This window comes from Canis lupus, chromosome 6, assembly GCF_048164855.1.
Source record: "Canis lupus baileyi chromosome 6, mCanLup2.hap1, whole genome shotgun sequence".
NCBI lineage: Eukaryota > Metazoa > Chordata > Mammalia > Carnivora > Canidae > Canis > Canis lupus.
In genome coordinates this window covers 65,797,594-65,821,511 of record NC_132843.1, presented here as the reverse complement: position 1 = coordinate 65,821,511, position 23,918 = coordinate 65,797,594, and the positions used below count along the sequence as shown (strand labels likewise).

At 41.1% G+C, this 23,918-nt stretch overlaps 2 long non-coding RNA genes across 8 annotated transcripts in view; one reads left to right on the top strand and one right to left on the bottom strand.

The window, feature by feature from the left end:
• The first annotated feature begins 1,747 nt into the window (after window positions 1-1,747).
• LOC140635810 (uncharacterized) lies at window positions 1,748-9,118 on the top strand. 6 transcript variants are annotated; one of them, XR_012033135.1, is made up of 6 exons: window positions 1,748-2,243; window positions 5,571-5,681; window positions 5,831-5,892; window positions 6,018-6,237; window positions 7,328-7,445; window positions 8,619-9,118. It is a non-coding gene; the product is annotated as an uncharacterized lncRNA (long non-coding RNA). The 6 variants fall into 6 exon arrangements; XR_012033133.1 differs by having other exon boundaries at window positions 7,321-7,445; XR_012033132.1 differs by having other exon boundaries at window positions 6,358-7,445.
• Window positions 9,119-10,961: 1,843 nt separating this feature from the next.
• LOC140635808 (uncharacterized) overlaps window positions 10,962-23,918 on the bottom strand; it is a 58,325-nt gene continuing 45,368 nt past the window's right edge. For both annotated transcript variants that reach the window (XR_012033128.1, XR_012033127.1), the window contains exons 2-3: window positions 11,654-11,685; window positions 10,962-11,214 (exon numbers count right to left, since the gene is read on the bottom strand). This is a non-coding gene — a long non-coding RNA (uncharacterized lncRNA). The remainder of the gene's footprint in view (window positions 11,215-11,653; window positions 11,686-23,918) is intronic.

The following is a 23,918-nucleotide window of genomic DNA, read 5'->3' as shown; positions in this document are numbered from 1 at the left end:
GTACATTACAGCATTCTTGTGAATAGGCCCAACGACCCCTAAATACCTTTTACATTCTTTCTCTTTTCCTCAACTTCCCTGACCCCACCCATGCACCCTTTCCCCTCACCTCCCTTCTTGGTTTGCCTTCACAAGTGCCCATAAGAAAATGAGAACTTGTCTTTGACTTATTTCTGCCGACTCTCTCCAACATGGCCTCATATCATGCCTGCATCCGCAAGCCAGAACAGTCTGCTGCAAGAGGCCTGATGACCCTGTGGGAAAGACTCTTTGGAGCCATCATTTCATTGTGCAGTGATCCAGGAGGGTTAAGAAAAGAATAAGCCTTCACTGGGTTTCTGATGGAGCTCCATCCCCCAGGACACTCTGGGATCTGCTCACACACGAAACATTCTCTTGGGCCTGTCTATTTACATTCCTGGACTCCTGCCTAATCTTCCTATAAAAAAAAGTCAACATGAAGAATGTCTACTTTTTCACCCCAAAACTCTCATGAGAAAGTTTTGCTATAAAAGAAGTACCAGACACTAACTGCTAGAACACACAGGGCAAGATGAAGCCAGCAAGATGAAACTCAATAGAGTTTGGGAAAGTTTTCAGAGATTAAAAACAAAAACATTTTGATAAAGCCTATTGTAAAAGGCCTGAGTTTCAAGTATTATGATGAAGATAAATAGAGTGTTATTACCCACTGCAAGTTGTAAGCATCCTTACAACCACCATGTGTCCTTAAAAGAGAGGGGCCATCAGCATCAGGGCCAAGCACGGTTATGTCCCTGACTAAGTTCCACAAAGCTGACAAATCTCAATGGACATGACTTCATGGCCATTTGCTGCTCTGTGCTAACCCAATGAGACAGCTCATGGCTTGGGCTTGGAGGACGGGTAGATAGTCTTTGACCTCTGATCTCCCACCCCAATCCAAAAAACTGAGGGTTTGTCCTACACACAGTTGTTTTGATCCTAGATGTATCAACTAGGAATGGGCAGGTGGCATGGCTCTCATGAAGAAAAAGTCCCCAACTACTAGAAAAAGAAGTTTGCAAGTGCCAGAAGAAGAGAACCAAAAGATGTGGAAGAGGCACTGTCACAGGTTAATGAGACTTTTCTTCTCCCATCTGGGGGAAAAAAAAAAAAAGTGAACACCTTTGGAAGGTTTATACATCTCTCACATTTGTCTAGTTTTTTATTGAATTTTTTTTCAATGTGCCTTCACTGCTCTTCCTCCATTAAGTCTTTTTATTTTCCAACCAAAATGAAATTGCAACTACCTGCTTAGAGAACCTGGGGTAGTTTTATATTGCTTCCATACATCTGTCTTCCCCACCAAAGTGGAAAATTCTATGCAGCCTTCTCAGGAGAGCTTAGCCATTAGAAAGTGAACAGTCAGTGGACTGTAAGAACACATAATTTGGGGCACCCGGATGACTCAGTTGCTGAACATCTGCCTTTGGCTCAGGTCATGATCCCAGAGTCCTGGGATCAAGTCCTGCATTAGCCTGCATATCCCTCTGCCTATGTCTCTGACTCTCTCTCTCTGTCTCTCATGAATAAATAAATAAAATATTTTTTAAATTATTTTTTTAAATAAATAAAATCTTAAAAAAAAAGAACACATAATGTATGAAACATCCCTGGGGACAAGTAGACAGGCCTTCCTCATTACCATGCCCCTTCCTTTCTGCATTCCAAGTTCTGACCAGTGTTTACATTGATACTATGGTCCAGAGAGTGGAACCCACTGAGATTGTGTGGGAAGAGGGACTTAGATGAACAAGAGACAGGCATAACAAAGCTTCAAGTGAACTGTCTAGAAAGGAGCATATGGGGAAGAAAACCCAATGAAGACCACCTGAAAGTTGTTTGGCATTTCTTAGGTTTGAGAAGGATGGGGTAGAGGCCTGGAGCCATAAGACTTACTAACCAATCAGTTTCAGCCTTCATATCATTCTTTTTCCAGAGGCTGCCCTATCTCCTTTGGGACATTTCCTACTTGAGTAGGGACCAGTGGTAAATGTCCTTACCTATGTATTCAAGGCTAACCAATTGGTCTGTATCACTGTCATTAACACTATCATCTCTATGACTACCACTAACATCATCACCTACACATGCCTAGTGTCACAGTTCACAGAGTGCTGTCGTGTTCGCTGTCTTGTCGCTGCTAACAACAACCCTCTAAGGACATTTCTGCTGTTGGGATCATGAGGACTGAAATCACTGACTTTGCCTTGGGTCTTGAAGTGAGTCAGAAGAAGTATAGTTGGATAACATAAATGAGAAGGACGCTTTACGATAATTTAGACTTTCAGGGCCATTTTGTTGGGGTCACCTATTTGACACTTCTTTGGGGTTTTTTGCTATTGAAATAGGATGATAACCAAAATAAAGACTTTAGTAATGTAGATTATAATTTTAAAAAGGTAATTTCCCAAACTGGCCTTTGTACAATAAGACTAAGACTCACTGGTTCACACAGGTGTAAGGATAAAAATGTAATAACAGGGCAACTTGGGTGGCTCAGCGGTTTAGCGCTGCCTTCTGCCCAGGGTGTGATCCTGGAGGCCCGGAATCGAGTCCCACGTCGGGCTCCCTGCATGGAGCCTGCTCCTCCCTCTTCCTGTGTCTCTGCCTCTCTCTCTCTCTCTCTCTGTGTGTGTCTCTCATGAAAAAATAAATAAAAATCTTTAAAAAATATATAACAAAACTCATAGTGAATAACAATGATACTATACATAAATGTTCACTTCTTTATAAAGTACTTTTATCTGATTTAGCCCCACAGCTACCTTCCCTGTGATTTAAATAATTATTGTTTCCTCCCTTTTACAGATGAAAAAGAATCTCAGTTAAATAGCTCACTAGCTCTGTGTCAGGAACAGGACAACTGTCCAAGTAGCCTAGCTTCCAGATTGATGCTTCTCCCCATACTGGGCTGCCACTATTGTAGTCTGTCCATTGGCAGCCTGGACTGTCTTTGGAACCCTCTGTGACAGTAGCAGCAGGACAGTAGACATTTTTTGTTGTAATAATTGGCACACTCAATAGGGAATTTGCCCTCCCATTTGCAGAATTCAAATCAGAAACACTGTAAAACAATAACCTTACATTTTATCATCGAATTATTAATAATCAATTCAGCATTAATACTTGAAATGTAGATTTTATTTAATATTGTGTTTTGAAAGGTTCATAGAATTTTTGTTGAATATGGAGACTCGTGGGTTGTCACCAAAAATAGGCTTTGGTTTACCTGATTTCTGTAGAATTCTTTTTGATGATTGCTTTCAGCCTCTTTAGGACCCCCTCCTGCCAAATGCATGTTCTTCTGTGGGGATAGAAAATACCTGGTTCTAAGTCAAGGTCTAGGTCAGTGGTTCCCTATCATGGCTGCATGTTAAACCTCCCAAGAGCTTTTTGAAGAAGGCAGATGCCTAGCTCCCTCCCCAAAACAATTGAATCTCAGTCTCAGGAAACAGAGCCCAGGTCTTATTATATTTTTAAAACTCCCCAAGTGTTTCTTATCAAAATAAAAGATTTAAAACCACAGGTAACAGTTTTGCCTGATTATTTTAAATGGGATTACTCTGATCGTCATCATTATTTTGCATGTGGATGTACCAGTTTAATTTTGTAAGGATTTTTTAGCAACAAGGGCATTATCCTCTGGGTGTCTCAGCCATTTTTGACTGTTTTCCTGATGGCTTAAGGATTTTGAGGTGGGTACAGAATCAGGGAGCAAAAGGGGCAAGGCTTCTTTAGGCCGATCTCTCTTTCCATGATAAAGAAAGGGATCCTATTTGGTAAAGAAATGTCCCTTGTTAAAATAAGTTTCTTGAAAGATACATAGTTTTTCATTCTCCCCTATCTGACTGTGGGTAAACTGCAATATTAATAAATTCAATAAACTGAAATATTTAACTTATGCCACCAATTAAGTGGCTAATTGAGGACTCTCCTCTTAACCCCTCCCCAAACTTGACCGTATTGCTATAAATGCAAATTTAAGTGTACTGTCCAAATATGCCTAGGTATGTTTATTTTAGGTCTGTATTATTATTAGCTAAGCCTGGAACAGAAAATCACATGACCTTGTCCAGGTTTCTCAGAAGTCTGTGCCTGGAGGGGCCATAACCCAGAGCTAGGGATAAAGTTTCAGAAGCTATTTGGTTTTGAAATGTTCTCTATGTGTCCTGTGCACTCTCTATCATCCTGAACCGTCACATCTCAAAAGGAGAGAGTGGCCTCCCAACCTGTGAGGGACCCTTTGATGAGGAAGGGACTCCAGAGAGAAGTTAGGTCAATCCTGAGACAAAAGGTGCCTACCCCAAGGGAAGGAAAATAGAATCTCTCTCTCCCTCACTCTTAAGTCTGGGTGAGACATCAGAGATCATTCCTGGGAAAATTAGACTCCAGTGTGTGAGTCCATGTATATTCTAATCTCAGACCACTTTTCTTCTCACACTGTGTGGATGACCTCGTGCACTGCTCAAAGCTTTGCTCATTAGCAGAATTTTCTCTTGGCCCTTCTTCCTCAGTGCCAGGCCTGAGTGAGACTATAGTCCAGCTGTCACCAACATTCAACTTGCACACAAACACCAAGCCAGTCCATCCATAAGACATGCTCCAGCTTTTTTACCCTCCTTCAGCATGTTGTAAAGAGCCACTTATACAACCGTGAAGGTGAGCTGAGGGAGGGCCACTGACCCAAGGGTGGTAGGTGCCACAGTGACGGCTGAGCTCTCTGTGCTGCAGCCTGAACCCTCTATCCCTGCTTTGCTCAATCCCGGATGTACCATCTCAATTCTATAATGAATTATTTCTGGGCCCAGTAGAACTTATGACTTGGTAGATATGACAGGGGCCAGGCCAAGGTGAGCAGTTCTGGACTCATGGTCACTTGGTGTTAGGCTCAGGCCTTCTCCTTCCACTGCAAGGCAGATGTAACAGAGCCTGGGCTTAGCTGGTGGGGAGCTCTGGAAGGAGCAGTGCCTATCATGGTGATCCTGCGGTGGGCTGAAATGTTGGGCCTTCAGATTCCTCCTCAAGACTCAGTTCCCCTTGAGAAGAGTGTGACTCAGGTGAGGCAGCTCTTGGACACTGAGGACCCCTAAAGGAGCTGGCATGAGGCTGTCTGCTGACCCACTGCCCATCCCTCAACCGGTCCCTTCCTTGGTGGGGGGGTAGAGAGGCACACCTCCATATCTGCCACTCCTCCATGCTGTAAAGTGAAGATGGTAAAATCAGGCCAATTTACCTCATCCACTCCGAAGGATCAGGTAAGATAAGGCATGTAGAAGAATCAAACAATGCCAACATTATTGAGGAGAAAATATTATTACTTTGGTTGTTGTTTAGAAATATGTTGGCCACAAGGAGGGACTTGAAATGTCTACTTTATTCTGACGTCTTTATGATTATGGTATTACTTTTAAGAGACTTTTACCATAAAACCAAAAAAGCAACTTCTAATAATAGCCCTAGGGTTAATAGATGCTAGAAAACATCTGTCTGTTCAGTGTGAAAGCAATCTTTGTGGCAAGGTTTCTTGTCTGTTTTTCTGTTTTCAGAGGTGGTGGCAGTGGGGAGGGCAAGTGGATATTTAGCATTTGCCCAGGAGTAGTGACAAAAACCCTGCATCCCCCACCCCTGCTCAGCAGAAGTTGAGCAGCCTTCTTATCGTAAGTATGTGGGTCACTCCCAGGCTTGGGAAATAGTGTGTGTGTGTGTGTGTGTGTGTGTGTGTGTGTGTGTTTTAATACATCTTTAATTTTCTCATCTTCATTAACCATCTATTAAGGAAATTCTCACTGTTAGAATTTGATTGTAGGTTGAACAAGAGTGGGCAGGGTGGTTCAGATCACCAAGACAGCTGTATGCAGTGGGAAGAAGGTAGGAGGAAATCCATTTAAAATAATATCTGAGCTTCCTTTAGAAAGACAAATTGTTTTGAGCATACATATCTTCAATTGCATTTTATAATTCAGTTATTTAATACCTTCCATCCAAATTATCAGCAGCCCAGGAATGCTCTCACCCCTACCACCTGCATGTGGAGGATGTCACTAGCATGCCAGTAGACAAGTCAGACGATAATCCTCAACCGACCACAATGTTGGGGCCCCAGTCCCAGTCTTCTGACTGGCAAGTCCCATTCCGGGCTGTAATCCACCAAGCCTCTGGCAGTATCCAACTCTGCTCTTCACATTTTCAGCCTAGGGAGGAGATCTCCTTCAGGTAAGAGAAGTGGCAGAGGGTTTTTGGAATTCCAGGCTCTGGTGACTGATGGTTGGTCCAAGGCCCATAGCTGGTGTCTGGCCTTATTTTAAACGGCTTCTCATTTTTCCTCCAAATTAGACTGAACTGCCAGTCTTGCTTGAAGAAGTCATCCACTGGGTTTATTAGATGCTTTTCTAAGCATCTAAATGCCTGGCCCAGCATTTTTGGTGTATGTAAGACAAAACCAGAGCATCTCAGAATTTCCAGTTCTCAAGGTATGTACCAGAGGATAAAAGGCGGCCAAAAACAAAAAGAAAGGGTGCTCTTGTTGGACATATGCCTGGGTCGGTTTAGATAGGTCAGAACATTTGGCTTGCGGCCAGTCTTTCTGTGCTGGCTTTAACAGGGTGCTTTCAGCAAATCCTAGCAGTGAAGCCCAGCCATTTCTTAGAATGGACCTTGCTGTTTCAGGAAACAACACTTGCCAAAGATGTGGCAGAGAAAGTTTCTTTCTCTTTATCTCTCTCTTCTTTTCCTCTTTTGTCTCTCTCTCTCTCTCTCTCAGTGATGAAACTTTCAGAAGGCTCCTGACTTGGAAACAATATCTTCATCCTAGAGGGCACATTGTGTGTATTAGCTAAATTGTCAAAGTGTACACAAGCCACCATGGGTCCCCATCCTGAGTCTTCCAGAGAAGTCAGCTCTGGTCTATGATCCAGACTTTTTCCTTTTCCCCTTAGAACTAGCAGCTACCTTGTTGCCTCACAAAAACAGACCATGACCTCTCCCCTCTCACGTGACCTCCCCAGGACTCCATAGCAACATCTTACCATGACCCAGCACATCACAGCACTTGCGGAGAAAGCCTTGCTTGATGCCGTTCACTGCCAGTATTAACTCTTGGGCTCCCTGGGTGTGTGGAGTCGTTAGAATAAAAAGTATCTCAACATACAGCACCATGGCCACAGGCTGTGGCTGGAGTCTAACAGTTGTGTTCTGTGGTCATTCTGTCAGTTATGGGTGAACCTCAAACTGTTGAGAATTGAGACTCTGTTCTAGTTACATCTCCAGTAACTAGGATGTTTCTCTTTCCCTCATGAGACTGCAGAAGAAAGCTGGCAAGTGTTCAAGAACAGACCATCTCATGAGATTTCCTGTACTTCCTGCTGCTGTTGCTGCTGCTGCTGCTCAGCCACGTGTCTCCTAGAAAGGCTTTCTCATGACAGGTCAGCATTTCTGCTGCCAGTTGTGGCAAAAGCCAGATGTGAGGAGAAGTACGAAAAACAAAATAGTGAAGAAGATATATACCCTCCCCCCATCTTTTTTTTTTTTCCGAGGGGAGGGTGTAGGGGAAACAGGTGATAACTTGAAAAATGTACATGTATGGGACTCCTGGGCAGCTCAATCAGTTAAACATCCAACTCTTAATTTCAGGGTCATGAGATCTGAGCTGTGGGTATAGAGTCTTCTTAAGATTCTGTCTGGCTCTCCCTTTGCCCCTCCCCCACTGCTTACAAGCACACTCTCTCTCTCTCTCTCAAAAAAAATGTACATTTAGGCTTATAGAAAATCTGAAAAGAAGCCTCACAGTATGCTGAAAGTGGCACCTACCTTGTAGAATTAGTCACTTGGGTGTGTAGCTCCTTGATCAGACATTTAAGAGGTAGAGTATTGCACCAGTCAAGAGCTAATATCCAAGTTCTTTCTCTGATTTCTGCCAGCCCCTCCTTCACGAAGCCCTGGGCAGTTCATTGAGTATGATTGTCTTATATTCCCAAGGGAATCACCAAGTTTAGGGCAGTAGGCAACAATGACAGGCTGTGATCACCACAGGCAGATGACCCCAATCACCTTAGAGGGATAAGATCATCATGTGCAATGGTGTATTCTAATGCCCAGGAAAGTGCCTGGAAACTAAAAGGCACTAAATAAATAAGTTTGGAATTAAAAAAAAAGAAAAGAAAAGGGATCCCTGGGTGGCACAGCGGTTTAGCGCCTGCCTTTGGCCCAGGGCGCGATCCTGGAGACCGAGGATCAAATCCCATGTCGGGCTCCCGGTGTGTGGAGCCTGCTTCTCCCTCTGCCTATGTCTCTGCTTCTCTCTCTGTGTGTGTGTGACTATCATAAATAAATTAAAAATCAAAAATAAATAAATAAATAAAGTTTGGAGTGAGTGAATGGAGACAATTTTGGCTCAGGTTAACATAGAAAAGGATAGTCATTTTAAAATAAAACAGGTATGCTATTTTATTTCCTGTAAAATGATTTCTGGCCTTCCTCTTTGTTCACTATACTTGAGAGAACTCACAGTGAATTTCCTGTGACCCACCCCAATCACACACCACTCCAAGTACTTACTATCTCTCTCTCTCACTCCCTCTTTTTTTTTTTTTTCTTAGATGACAGTTTGGACAAGGAATAACAGGGTGGTTACCACCATATGGTAAGGCCCCGGCCTGTGTATCTTCTTGAAACCTCAAGTTCTTGTTCAGCCAAGGGCTGGAGATGACAAAGGGACTATGGTAAGCCTTAGTGGGCTTTGCCACACCTAGACTAACACTGAGCCTAGGGCCTATCTAGACCACAACACCCAGAGATGCTCGCTGCAGTTCTACATAACTTTTGAAGGAAATTCCTGAGACTTCCAGGGGTTTTTTGATACTTGACTCTAGTGCATTTGTGGAATTAACTTACATTTCTCTGGAATTTTAAGATGGAACTGGAGGGTATTATGCTGAGTGAAATAAGTCAGTCGGAAAAGGACAAACATTATATGGTCTCATTCATTTGGGGAATATAGATAATAGTGAAAGGGAATAGAGGGGAAGGGAGAAGAAATGGGTAGGAAATATCAGAAAGGGAGACAGAACATGGAAGACTCCTAACTCTGGGAAACAAACTAGGGGTGGTAGAAGGGGAGGAGGGCAAGGGGTGGAGGTGACTGGGTAGCGGGCACTGAGGGGGGCACTTGACGGGGTGAGCCCTGGGTGTTATTCTATATGTTGGCAAATTGAACACCAATAAAAAATAAATTTATTATTAAAAAAAAGAATGGTCAGTGGCTTCTTAGATATCTGGGATTTGGAGTACATTCCTTATTTTTATCTGAACCCATCATGTGCTTTTTAAGGTGGCCTAGGTACAAACACCTGGTGGCATTCCTCCATTTTTTCTCCTTTTCTTCCTAGAATGGTGGCTACTAAGAACAGTCTTCAGGTTCCATAAATATTTATTGAGCATCTATTCTGTGCAAGGTCTCCTTTAAGGGTGTTGGGAAACAGGTAGTTTTCTGTCTCCTATAAAAGGCCTAACAGTAAGAAAAATAATGAATATAAAGCAAACATGTAAAACTTCACTAGAGGCAAAAGTAAAATGCTGCAAAAGTTCAGGGAGCAGAAAAGTGTATACAGTTGGGGAAAATTGGGAAACATGTCATTAATCCTGCATATAATTTTAAATAGTAGATATAGAAAGAAAGTATATCTGATAAAAAGTACAAGATGAATAATCATTTGTGGTTGGAAATTTTAGTTATGTTTTGAAAATAGCAAGGAGACAGTCGGCCTAGTGTATATGAACACATGTAAAGGAGCCATGACAGACAAGACTAGAAAAAGCATCTGTAATAACTTTGGGAAGAACAACGAATGGGGGAGATGAGTTTGAAGTCAAAGTGTTTGAGTTTAAATCCATGGATGTAGGGAGTCATGGAAGGTTTTTGAGTAAGGGATTCTTTTAGGAAGAATTTGGCTTAGAGGGAGTTGAGGCCAGAGATGGAGAAAAACACTAAGCATGACACCAATGGGCTTGGAGAACATGAAGGAAACATGGAGTAAGACAGTGTGATCATGGAAAGCAGGACCTAGATTCAAGGGCAAGAATAGATGGAACTTAGTGACCAGGGGGGTTGAGGAAAAGGGGCACCAAGAATGATTGAAGAACTGAAATCAATACCAAGAAAAGTGGTAGAAACCACAAACATGGGCCAGGGGAAGATCAAGAAGAGGAAACAGTCTGAAAAGCCCCATTCTAGCTTCCTGTTCCTGTGCTCCACCCCATCTGGGCAACCATCTTGAGGCCAGCTGCCCGGGAGGTCCAGACTCTCAGGAGAGTAAGAGCCTCTCTATGTAAGTGGCTGGAATTTTTTACTCTCCTCTTGACCGCAATACTTCAAGGAATTTTTTTATCCAACCAGACCACTTAGATCATACCTCCTGGTTCCTTAACTTCCTTAGGAAAAACCATTGAGAAACAGCTTTTCGAAGTCAACTGCCAAATGTTTCCAGTAGTATGGGATCCCAGTAGTATTGTTCCAAGCAGTGAAAATAACCTCCATACTAGGACTTGAATCAGGAGCTCTTAGACTTGTTAACATGCATCTCAATACTGGGATTATCCGGGTCTATATCAAACGTAACAAAACTTTTTTTTAAACTACAGTCAATCATTACTCATTGGTTTCTGTGTTTGCAAAATTGCCTCCCTGCTAAAATTTATCTGTAATTTCCAAAATCAATATACCAGCACTATTCCAGGCATTCCCAAACACCTGCAGACTGGAAAAAAACAGGAGTTGCTAGACATACATGTTCCCAGCTAAGGTTGAATTAGGCAATACTCTGTCATGTTGCTTCAACTCTTCTACACCAAGCAAGTGTCCTTTTTGCAGTTTTTATAGTGAACATATTTTTCACATTTTTATCCTTCTTGTCAATGATTTCAGTTTAAATGATCTCCAAGCATTAATCTTTTTTTTTAAGACTTTATTTATTTATTCATGAGAGATACAGAGAGAGACATAGAAACAGACACAAGCAGAGGGAGAAGCAGGCTTCATGCTCCATGATGTGGGACTCGATCCCAGGACTCCAGGATCACATCCTGGGCCGAAGGCAGGCGCTAAACCACTGAGCCACTCAGGGATCCCCCTGATCTCCAAGCATAATGCCGAAGTGCTGTCTGGTATTCTTAAGCATAAGAAGGTTGGGATGCGCCCTACAAAGAAAACATATATGTTAGATAAGCTTTGCTCAGGCATGAGTTCTGCTGCTATTAGCCATGAATTCTATATAAATGAATCAGCAATATATACTAAATCAGGTGTTTTTAAGCAGAAACACACAAAACAGGAATGTGTATTGATTGGTTGATAAGAATGTTGTGACCAGAGGTCCTACAACCTCACCCTGTGTATCTCCCCTGGAGCAATGGTTCATATTCCTCAATTCAGTGTTTGTGACTTTATAGAACAAGAATGCTGCAAACCCATACCCACATGTGAAAACCCAAGGAGCCAGAAATCATAGATAGAGGAGCCAGCCTCTAAGATCAACTGGATAAGAAAAATCTATGCTGTTCTGAAGACTCCATGAAGGAGATGTCACTACCCCCGTCCCTCCACTCATGTTTATGCACTTATGTACGGTACACTCACCTTCATCCACAAATGGATTTGAAGTGACTTACCTGAAAGATAAAATAAACCAGGATAAGGTACAATAAGGAAGTGTTACAAAGAAAAGACACACAGGATTGGGTGCAAGATGGTGCTGGGAAAGTAATATAAGCTCAGGTTCCTAGGCACTCACAGATCTGGCCCTGAGCTTTTGAGCAGCAGAGGAGAAAGGGATTGCAATGAGTTCAGATATCCAATTCATGGGATCCAGAAGATGAATATGGCTGAGCAACCCAACTGTGTTTCTAAGCTCTAGCAACTTCCCCCTCCACCTAGAAACCCTGATGCACAAGTCCTCTCCAGACCTTCAATCTCAGCAACTAGCACACTGGTTTCTACTTTGCTCCTTGAACACACTAGGGGCATGCCTGACTCAAGACCTTTGTGCAATGCGTGTGTGTGTGTGTGTGTGTGTGTGTGTGTGTGTTCCCAGAATGCCCTTTGCTCAAATCGTTACATGTTTAACTCATTCAGGCCTCAGCTCAGAGTCTCATCTTAAAAAGAAGCTGTATTTGACCGCCCAGTTGAAAGCTCTCTTCCTTCCCCCATCTCCAAGGTGGTATTCTTCACCCTTTTTTTTTTTTTTTACCATCTAATCACTACACGAAAATTTTTATTTATTTAATAATTTGCTTATCATGTATTTCTCCCACTATTTAAGGTCTGTGAGCACAAGAACCTGGTTTGTACCTCCTAGGATAGAGTCTAGCACTTAGGAGGAGCCTCAGTGGATATTTGTTGAATAACTAAATAAAAAGAGGGACCCTGAGCAATGTGATGAATATATCCTTAGCAGTATTCTTGCAACAGATGCTACAAGGAGTCTCCAAGGATTCTTCATTAGGGTCAGGTCAGCTTAGAGCAGAGGACAAGGGTAACCCACCATGAATAGTTCTGTCTGTACTTCCACTCATTTCTCCTTCATCTCTGACTGCAATCTATCTTGCTGCAACCAAAGACCATTATGCCATCCTCAGTAGATTCAGATAATATTTGGCTGCCATTGTCGGCTAAAAAAGAGATTATTTTTATAGATGTGAAAAATGCCATCAATTTAGGGCTGTTTGGAAGGAATTAATAAAGAGGTGATATATTGGAACATTTTTGAAAAGAAAGTATTCATTATTACTGCATAGACACATTGACATAATTGTTAATTCAAATAAATATCTTCTGGATCTATTCAAGTTATTCAAACAAAACATTAGAGATTAACTCATAAACTGTTATGTGTAAATTTGTGTTGCTAAAGTCACTGACTATGGTATATTCTAGTAAGTATTAATACCTATTTCATCAAATCCAATGTGGCACTGATTTTAAGCTCATATATCCTTTAAAAAAAAATCTGGAAATTATCATTGTGAGACTCAATTCCAGGACATGGCTCAGAATCTATGAAACATGGTGAGAGTTAATATTCACTAAAGCCTGTGATTTAGGCACTGTGCTAAGCATTTTACATAAACACTATCTGTGAAATACAAGAGGATGGATACCTTTATTATCCCTTTCTGCAGATGATGAAGCCAAGGCAAGTTACCCCAGTCTACAAAGCTGATACATAGCCGAGAGCCAGAGCAAGTGCAGCATTATCTAACCTGGAGCCTGAACTCCTAGCTGCTACATAAAAATAGCTTCTGTGGCCTTATTTCTTAGATCAAGAATGTGGAACCTTCTAGGGAGGCTATTTGTTCACCCAAAGAATCGATCAGCCAGTCTAGCAATACGTACAAATAAAAAACAAACTGATTTTGTTTCTTCCCCTCTAAAATTGAAATTTATAAAGTCCTAAACAAGTATGTTTTTTTAAACTAAGAACATAAAAATATATTCATCCCAGGAGAGACATTCCAAAAACTACTCTGAGCTGTGGCACTGATTATTAGAGTAATATATTGAGAGAAATGGACCCAGAGAAGCTCAGGACCAATTTGCCCATTGTTCATAGATAGTGCAAAAGCAATTTTTAGCCCCAGGTTCTCTGAATATGAAAAATCTTTAATAGTAATATTCTCCCCAAGTGAGAGGAAACTATATGTAAAGGCAGCTAAGAATCTCTCATCTTTCTATTGCTCATAAATAGCTAAGGTAGGGATTTTTAATGTATTCCACTAATTTGTGTTTCATAAAATTACAGTGGGCTAATTCTTCCTTTGGTTCAGGGATGCACATCACAATCACCTGGAAACTTTCTCAACCACATATAGTAGGTCCCTCCCCAAAACTATTGACTCAGTATTCCTAGGGATATGCATATTTCAAAAAATCTCTCTTCTGGATAATTCTTTTTTTTAAAGATTTTATTTATTTATTCATGACAGACTCAGGGAGAGAGAGAGAGAGAGAGAGAGAGAGGCAGAGACACAGGCAGAGGGAGAAGCAGGCTCCATGCAGGAAGCCTGATGTGGGACTCAATCCCCGGTCTCTAGGATCACACCCCCGGCCAAAGGCGACACTAAACCACTGAGCCACTGGGGCTGCCCAGTCTTCTGGATAATTCTGATGCCAACTCCAGGTGAAGAGATCCGGTAGTAATTTTCATCAGAGCTAAATCTCTAAAGAAAGCAGTGCCTAGAGATGGTGCAGAGCTAGCAATCGAAAGACCTGACTCAAGCTTTACTCACGACTTTTGATTGTGTCTGTTTATCTACCTGCAAAATTTAAAAATTATCAATAAACCTGTTGACAATAGTTCAATATATTCCCACAGTATGCTCAATACTAAATGGTAGTCTGGCAACTACTGCACACCTGCATTCTCTCTTCTGCTTAATGACCCAGCTCTCCACTAAAAAGGACGAGTCTCGTAATCATCTATACCTCTTTCTATAGATATGCCTGGCAAAATTTAGTCCTAGTCTGCCTTTTTGGCTTTATCCCAGTTGCAAGCTCCTAGACATGTGCACACACCCTCACACACACACACACACACACACACACACACACACACTCACATCCACAACTTCTAATGGACTCTCATAACTCATTCAGTATAAAGACAGAAAGTCCATACTGTGACCTATATGACCTGCTCTTCCTCCCATAGCTCCCTGATCTCCTCTCCTGCTAATTTCCTTCTCCCTCACTTGGCACCAGCCACATTGTTGCTTTGCTATTTCTAGGTAGTGCCAGGCTTGCTCCTACCTCAGAACTTTGCACTTGCAGTTCTCTGTGTCAATAACACTCTTCCCCCGGAGAACCACACGGTTGTCACTCTCTCCTCTCTTCAACACTTTACTCAAAGTCTCCTTCTAGTGGGGCCTTCCCTAGCTGTTATCTAAAATGTCAACCCCTACCCTGTTGTTTCACATATTTCTTGCCTGTTTTATCTTTTTTCCTTACCCCTTATTGCTATCAACGTTCCAGGTTTATTTCAGAAGGCAGAAAGAGAAAATATACCTACGAAAATGCACTAAAAACAAAAATAAGACAAAATACCCCATAAGATTTAGCATTCTGACCTATTACTAACAAAAGAGGATGAAATTCTGGCTAAAATTAGAGTAAATCTAGTAAGAACCAGGAAGAACGTGACAAAAGGATACTCACTTAAGTGAACAAACAGGTTTTCTACTAGAATGAGGAGACATCCCTAGGTAAAAGTACAAAATCATGTTCTATAAAGGCTGCTAGGAGTAGCAAAGAAAGACCATAGAGGAAAATCACTAAGAAGAGGGCATACATAATAGAGTTCAGTAGTAAAGCCACAGTTTAAGTAACAAAATTACCTGGAAATTTCCATGTAAGAATGCAAATACCATCTTAAAGATTTTCTAGACTTAGCAGATAGTGTCTGGCAACTACAACATGGCCACAGAAGCCTGTGCTTTGCAGTTTTGAAAGTCCTAGCAGACATGGCAAGTCCTGGCTATCCATGAACTGAAGGATTGGTTATGAGACCATTTAGGAGAATTCTAAAGACAAAGTAACAGTAGTAGCAACATGGCTGGGCTCAGAATGGTACTGTATTTACACAATATAGAAAATATGGACATGATGAGAAATCACTAGTCTCATTTTCTTCTAAAAACAGAACTTCTCTAAATTATTTTCTTGCATACAAAATTGAAGAGGCAATAAAAGAAGTGCTATCCTAGATTTACTGTTGATCAAGTAAGGAGTCATCAGGATCATAAAGATGAGAAAAATCTTAGGAAAAAAATCTCACCAAACAAGTAAATGGTGAGTATCATTTTCCCAACTTCTGGAGGGGGGCAAATTAAAGTTCAAAGCTACAGAAAGATCACTGGTCCCACAGTCAGAAATTGATTCAACAAAGTGAACATGTGCTATATGCTAAGCACTGTTTTATGGCTGGATTACAGCATTGAATAAAACAGGCTCTTGTCCATGTGAAACTTAAAGTATAGACAGGGAAGAGAGGAACAAAAAGCAAACACACAAATATATCATAAAATGCCAAGTAGTGATAAATGTTATTTAAAAAGTAGAAAAAGCTCTTTGGACAAATGGCTGATTCTAGGACTGGGAAAGGAAATACATAAGATAAGCTTGAAACAATCTTGTAGCGTCAGAAAATAAGGAAGTGCTCAAAATTAAAAACAAAAACCAAAAATCCCACACTAATGGGACTATGTCAACGGGAATAGAATGAAATCACTTCTAATGGCCAAAACTGGAATTTTTAAAATCTTTTTAAAGGATTTTACTTATTTATTTGAGAGATAGAGACCACAGCAGGAGGGGCAGAGTAAGAGGGAGAAGCAGACTCCCAAATGAGCAGAGAACCCAAGAGAGGGTTGGATCCCAGGCCCCTGGGATCATGACCTAAGCTGAAGGCAGATGCTTGACTGACTGAGCCACCAGGTGCCCTAAAAACTGGAATAAGTTTAGCAACAAGATGAAGTAGTATTGATTTATAACCCAGGGTATAAAATACATATCTTTGCATCCATGGTGACATATGTAAATGATTGAATAAATAAATAAAGAGATAAATCTCCTATGCAGAGGAATTCCAAATAATTTATGTAACTAATTCTCCCTTGAGGAAGTGAAACATAACGCTCACCCTTAAGTGTGGGCTGCACATAATGATTTCCTTCAAAAGGCACAAGGTAAAACAGGGTTTTATTGATGCTGGAGCTGACCTACCTGAGGTCTCATCCTGGGACTTCCATACACTAGCTGTATGACCTTGGAAAAGTCACTTACCTTCTGTCTGATGGAAATTCCTCATCTATAAGATGAAAATCCTACCAGAATCTGCCTCAGATGGTTGTTGTAAGGATTAAATTAGTTAATATATGTGAAACACCAAGATTTCTTGGCTTATAAATGTTGTATAAATAAGAATTTAGTTCTTATCATATGGAAAGCCAGAAGGCTGCTTATGGCTCACATTGCTTCTTCAAGGGATCTCTCTATGCTCTCTGTAAAGAATCGATTTAAGGGTAGCAAGATTAGGTCTGGGAGGTCAGTTAGGAGGCCAGAGGTCAGTGATAGAGGCCAGAATAAGGATTGCTTAGACCAAGGAGGTCATAGTGGGAATGATAAGAAATAGCTTCAGGGTAAATTTTGAAAGTTGACAAGATTTACTAATAAATTGGCAATAAGTTGTAGGTGAAAGGAAGGAGGAAATACATCTCCAAGAACTTGAATTTAGGTAAGTGAGTGAGTGGTCATGCCACGAACTGATATGGGGAACCCTGAGTGTGGAGTGTTCGTTCAGGTGGTTTTTTTGCCAGAGGTATTAAGAAACATTAAGGGAGGAATGTTCTAGTGAAACAAGAAGGTCTCAAAAAATTCAATCCTCACAATTTAATTACAAATGATAGAGGATACCGCCTAAAGACACTTAGGTAGTTACAAGGTTTGTTATTTAATGAACTCAGAGTTTTTAAGTCAAAAAGATAGGTAGGGGGCACAGTTGGCTGGCTCAGTTGGTTAAGGGAAGGACCCTTGATATCAGATCAGGTCATGATCTCAGGGTCATGAGATTGAGCCCTGAGTCAGGATGGAGCCTGATTGAGATTCTCTCTCTCTCTCCCTCTCTGTCTGCCCCTCTTCCTTCTCTTAAAAAAAGAAATATATGGAATGGCATAGTACTACACTCACACATTGTACCAATGTCAATGTCCCTGTTTTTATATTATATTATACTTAAGAAAGTTGTAACCATTGGAGGAAATTAGAAGAAGTGTACTTAGGACTTCTCTGTACTCTCTTTGCAACTTCCTGAGAATCTATCATTTCAAAATTAAAAGCTTAAATAATTACTCTGGTTCAAGAGAAGGAAATAACAGTAGCTCTTCTAAGAGTTCTTAGGTAACCACAAGCTACTGTGAGTCAATACTGTGATATGGTTGATGTCGCCAGGGCCAAAGGAAGCATAGCATTCCAAAGAGGGGCTATAGAAAGACCACTTTGTTTTGCTCAGGTCAATCCACATCTGAAGTGATAAAAATCACCTCTGGATGCCACACTTCTAGATTAACAAGCACATTGAATGACAACTAGACAAAAAAACCCAGAACTGGGCAGCCCGGTCACATAAAAAATAGCTGAAGGAGGCGAAGAGATTTAGCCAAGAAAATTACAAACTTCCATGAGACATAACTGCTATCTTCAAATACATGACAGATTGTCAGTTGGTAATCAAATTTAGATGAGTCTTTGACATCCCTTTAGAGGCAATAAACTTATACTTTCTTTTCACAAAGCAACCCAAAGTATTTTTAAAGAGCACCTAGAGGGGCGCCTGGGTGGCTCAGTTGGTTAAGTGTTTACTCTTGACTCAGGTCATGATCTCACAGTCCTGGGATGGAGCCCCATGTTGGGGGGGGGGGGGTCCCTGCTCAGTGGGGAGTCTGCTTCTTGCTCTCCCTCTGGCCCTCACCCCTGCTCATGCTCTCTCTCTCTCCCTCTCTCTCTCGTTCTGCTCTCTTTCAAATAAATAAAATCTTAGAAAATAAATAAATAAAAATAAATAAAACCACTTAGTGAGGCACCTGGGTAGCTCAGTCTGTTAAGTGTCTGACTCTTGGTTTTGGCTCAGGTCATGATCATGGGGCTGTGGGATCAAGCCCTGCATCAGGCTCTGTGCTCAGTGCAAAATCTGCTTCAGATTCTCGCTCCCTCTTTCACTCACTAACTCTCTCAAATAAATAAAACCTTTAGAATAAAATAAAATTTAATTTAATTTTAAAAGAACACTTAGATAAACCATTTTAGCAGCATTAAAATCTTTGATATTTATTTCCCTTTTTTAAAAAATAAATTAGTTTATTTAAATTTTTTAGAATTACTTTAATTCCAGTATAGTTGATATATAGTGTTATATTAGTTTCAGGTATACAATACAGTGGCTCAGCAATTCCATATATTACTCAGTATTCATCATGATAAGTATAATCTTAATCCCTTTTACCTACTTCCAACATCCCCTTACCCCCACCCCTCTGGTAGCCATCTGTTTGTTCTCTATAGTTAAGAGTCTGGTGTTGTCCTTTTCTTCCCCTTTTGTTTGCTTGTTTTGTTTCTGGAATTCCACACATGAGTAAAATCATATGGTATTTGTCTTTCTCTGACTGGCTTATTTTGCTTTGCATTATACTTTCTAGATTCATCCACGTTGTTGCAAATGACAGGATTTCATTCTTTTTTATGGCTGAATAATATTATATTGTGTGTGTGTGTGCTGTTCACACACGTATATCACATCTTCTTTATCCATTCATTTCAGATGGATCCTTGGGCTGCTTCCATAACTTGGCTACTGTAAATAATGCTGCAATAAACATAGAGGTGCACATATCCCTCCGAATTAATTCTTCATACTCTTTCTGACTTTTAAAACAACTGAAGCAAAATAAACCTGAAACAACAAAAATGTTCTCCCAACTGAATCTTAACTGTTATTTTGTTTGGTTTGAAAGTGAGTCAATGATTTAAAAGAGTCTGCATCTTATTACTGCTACTTTCAACAATCTCCTCCTGCAACTGTTTCAAGAGCTATTAAGATATAAGATCTGTGATTTGGGGGCACCTGGGTGGTTCAGTGATTGAGCATCTGCCTTTGGCTCAGATTATGATCCCAAGGTCCTGGTATCGAGTCTGGTATCAGGCTCCCCACAGGGAGCCTGCTTCTCCCTTGGCCTATGTCTCTGCCTCTCTCTCTCTGTCTCTTATGAATAAATAAATAAAATCTTTTTTAAAAATCTGTGATTTGGACTTGGGGATCAGATATCTGTCAATCTTTCACATAGGACCAAAAAGTTTTAAGTATTTGCCTAAACTAGCAAGGAGGGGTCACAGCACCTATTTTTCCACTTGCTCTATAGATGGAAAGGAAGATGATTGCAATACTGCAAGGTTAATGTTGCTACTCTTAATATTAAACTAATATTAATTGCTGCCTCTTAATATTTTAACACTATAGTGAAAGTTAGGCAAAAATGTAAAAACAAAGAAATTATTTGGCACTTTGTTATAGTAAAAGGCTATAAAAAGGATGAGAATAAAACCCAGTGAGAAGAATCTTGCAGACACTGACTTTTAAATCCCAATTATGATGAGTCCTTCCTGAGCAGTCTCACTGCTGTGCTTATTCAATTTGCTGAGGAACTTCTCTGTTTATGACCTAGCAGAGATGAGTGTATTGCTTTGGCCAAAAGGGGCAAACAAACTGCTGAACATTATCATGAACCAAATACAAAACAGAGAATATTATTCTTTTTTACAAACAAAACAAAACTCTTAGTATACCTGGAATAGAGAGGACATGGGGATCTGGATGCTAGCAGTCTGGAAAGACACACACAGGAAAGATGGCTAAAGGAAAGAATGAAGCCGGGAAGAGGCTTTGCACAATTAGGATATGTTTGGTTTTTTACTGAAGGGGACTGTGCTAAGGGGTCATCGTTATTTGCACTATTTCCTATGAGGCTCATAGATACCCTGTGAACCAAGATCACACTACTATTCTCATTTTACAGGAGAAGAAATGAGGGCTTGGAGAGGTTAAGTAACTTGTCCAAAGATACCCAACTAGAAAGTGACAGGGGTGGGATTCAACTACAGTGATCCATTCAGGGAACCACTGAACATGAAGCCTTAGCATTGAGTCCATGTTCCCCACCTTCCTCCAAAGAATCAGGGGTTTCGAAAGCTGAGGAAACTTGCCCAAAGCTGGCTTGCAGCAGAATGGAGACTTGAACCAAGCTCTCATGACTCCTGGGCCAGGATCTTCCTGCCATGCCATGGGACCACTCCATCTGGAAGGCTAAGAGCTGAGCAAGGCTATCATCAAACTTTGAAAATTACAAAGGATATGAAGAGAGTAAGTAAAATCTTCCAAAACCTGTGAGTATAAAAACACTAGGACAAAGAACCATTCTGGAGGCTTGAGAGAGACACGTTTAAAACAAGAAGGGGAAGTGCTGCTGTACGTATTCAACAATGAATTATAGAACTCTAGAAAGCAGTAAAGGCTGAGAATAGCAATCCAAATAAGACATTAGACTTTAGTTTAATTAGTTGATTTAATGTTCTGTGTTTTAGGTTTTTGTGTTTGTTATGGGCTGAATTGTGTCCCCCACACCCACCCCAAACTTTACATGTTGAAGCCCTAACCTCCATGATCTCAGAATGTGACTGCATTTGGAGATAGGGCCTTTAAAGGGGTGATGAAATTCAAAGGAGACCGTTAGGGTGAGCCCTAATCCAGTCTGACTGATATCCTTAAAAGGAGAGATTAGGACACTCATAAAAACACCAAGGGCAAAAAAAAAAAAAAACACCAAGGGCACGTGTGCTCAGAGGAAAGACTTTGGAGGACAAAGATGGTGGCTATCTGCAAGTCAAGAATAGAGACCTCAGCAAGAAAGAACCATACCGACACCTTGATCTTGGACTTCCAGTCTCAAAAACTACAAGAAATAAATTTCTATTATTTAAGACATCTGGTCTGTGGTACTTTGTGTGGACAGCCCTAGCAAGCCAACATAATGCTTTGCAAATACACATTCACTAATCCCTGGAACAACTTTTTGACATAGGTTATGTCCCCATAATATAAAGGAAAAACCTGAGGCTTCAAGAGGTTAAATAATTTCATCTGTGTCACTCACTAGTAGGTAGCAGAGCTGGGATACATTCATGAGTCCTAGAACCCTAGTGGATTATCAAACAAGTCAGGGTCCTGTCTCCAACCTTAGCCGTTGGACTTCAAGAAAGATATCACATACATCATTTTTCTTGGTGCTTCTGGACCATGTAGAGGGAGGCCACAGATCAATGTGACAATTTGTGTGGGCTAATGCAATGTTGGGGAAATCACCTTTGAATAATATACAATATAAAGGTCAGAGCCCTGGATTGGGCACCAGAACACCTGAAATCAAATCCAGTCCCCAGGGCTTTTCTAATACCTGGGCAGGTATTTTTGAGCAACTTAATCTCTAAATCAGTTTTCTAATCTGTGAAAAAGGAATAATACCTGTCTTCTGCTTTTTGGTGTTGCTTTAATTACATTAACATTTTCTACTCACACTGCTACATTAGAGCTCTCTTTAATATCACTAACACTTAGCACAGTTTCCTTGCATATGCATGGGCCTCAGAAAATGCACAAGGAATGAAGACAGAAGCTCTCAGCATACTGTGCAAATATAAGGCACCCTGGTTAATACAAGGAAACTCACTGTATCACAATTTCTTTGTTCAAGCCCTGGTAACCTTAAAGGTTGGAAAGCTGATAAGTCAAGAAGCAAAGCCAAGAGAGAAGTGCAGTCTCTTCCTAAGGAATAAGATGTCGCCCTGACCTGACAGCTTGCATCTCTCACTTTCTCCTCTTCTGTGTCTGAGAGACAGCTGTTCCCATGTCACCTTCATCTGTAATCTACTGGCTTTGCCCAGAGTCCTTAAAATCAGCCAGTTGATACAAAGGAACAGGAATGAGCTCTATAAACCTGAATGGAAGCCTTTGTTCATGTACTTCATGGAGGTACCCAAAATCCCTTTCCTAAGAGCTATAATGGGTCCCTAGGATTAGAGAGTCTATCTTGCCTTCCTGGCCTGCCATTTTACCCGGGGTGGAGAAACGTTACACCTAGAATAAACACTTGCCAGACACTTTCCCACTGATTCAGACGGTGTGGGATGAGCTGCTAGCAGTCTAACCATTCTGTCATAAACAATAGCAGAGTCGTGCATCCACTTATTTGTTTATTCACCAATTCATTCACTCTTCAAATATTTATCAAGTGCCTTCTATGTGCCAAGCACTGTTCCAGGTGCTAGGGGTACAGCAGAGACAAAAGTCCTGCCCTCATGCAGCTTGCATCACTACTGGGAGGAGGCAATCAGCAAAATAAATAAGTATAAGATAAAACTTGTGAGGTAAGATGTGTCACGGAGAAAAATAAACTAGGAAAGGAGATTAGGAAATTCTGAGATAAAGTCCTAAAGATGAGAGTGTAAGATAAGCAAAAACCAGAGAGAAGAACAGTTCAGGGAAAGGCCTGGGATATAACTGGAATATTCTAGAAACAGAGGCCAGCAAGGCTGAGGCAAAGTTAACAGTGTAACAAGTCACAGAGCTAACAGGAGTCCATATTATAGAGAACTCTGTAGGCCACTGCAAGAACTTTGGCTTCTACTCTGAGTGAGAAGGAGAGTCATGGGGGGGAGGGGGGGTAATGCAGATGCAGATGAGCGAACTGATCTAAATTAGTTTTGTAAGATCTCTGTGACTGTTGCATTAAAAACTGAGTAGATGGTGTGGGAGGGAGCACACAGGTGGAAGCTGAGCAGTCAGGAACTATTGCAATAATTTAGATAAGAACTAATGATGGCTTACAGCAAGGTGATAGCTAGTTGAGGTGGGGAGAAGTGATTGGGTTCTAGGAGACTTTCTGAAGGCACATCCAACAGGATTTGCCAATGGCTCTGTTTTGGGATGCGAGAGAGGGCAAATTTTCAAGGAAAGATGAAGCTGGCATTAACTGAGATGAGGAAGACTATGGGAGAACAAGTTTGGAGGGTACAGGACATCAGTCTTTCATCTGGGGGATGCTTAGCCGGATGTACCTTTTGAAACTTGATTGGCGATGACAAGCTGGTAGTTGGATAGATGAGGCTAAATGTAAGAAGTAGGTCTGTGCTCGAGATGTACATTGGGAAGGGTCAGTATCTAGATGGCACAAATAGGCGTTTACTAGATGAAAACACTCAGGGTGAACAGGGATACCAGAGAGACGCAGCCCACTGACAAGGGGAG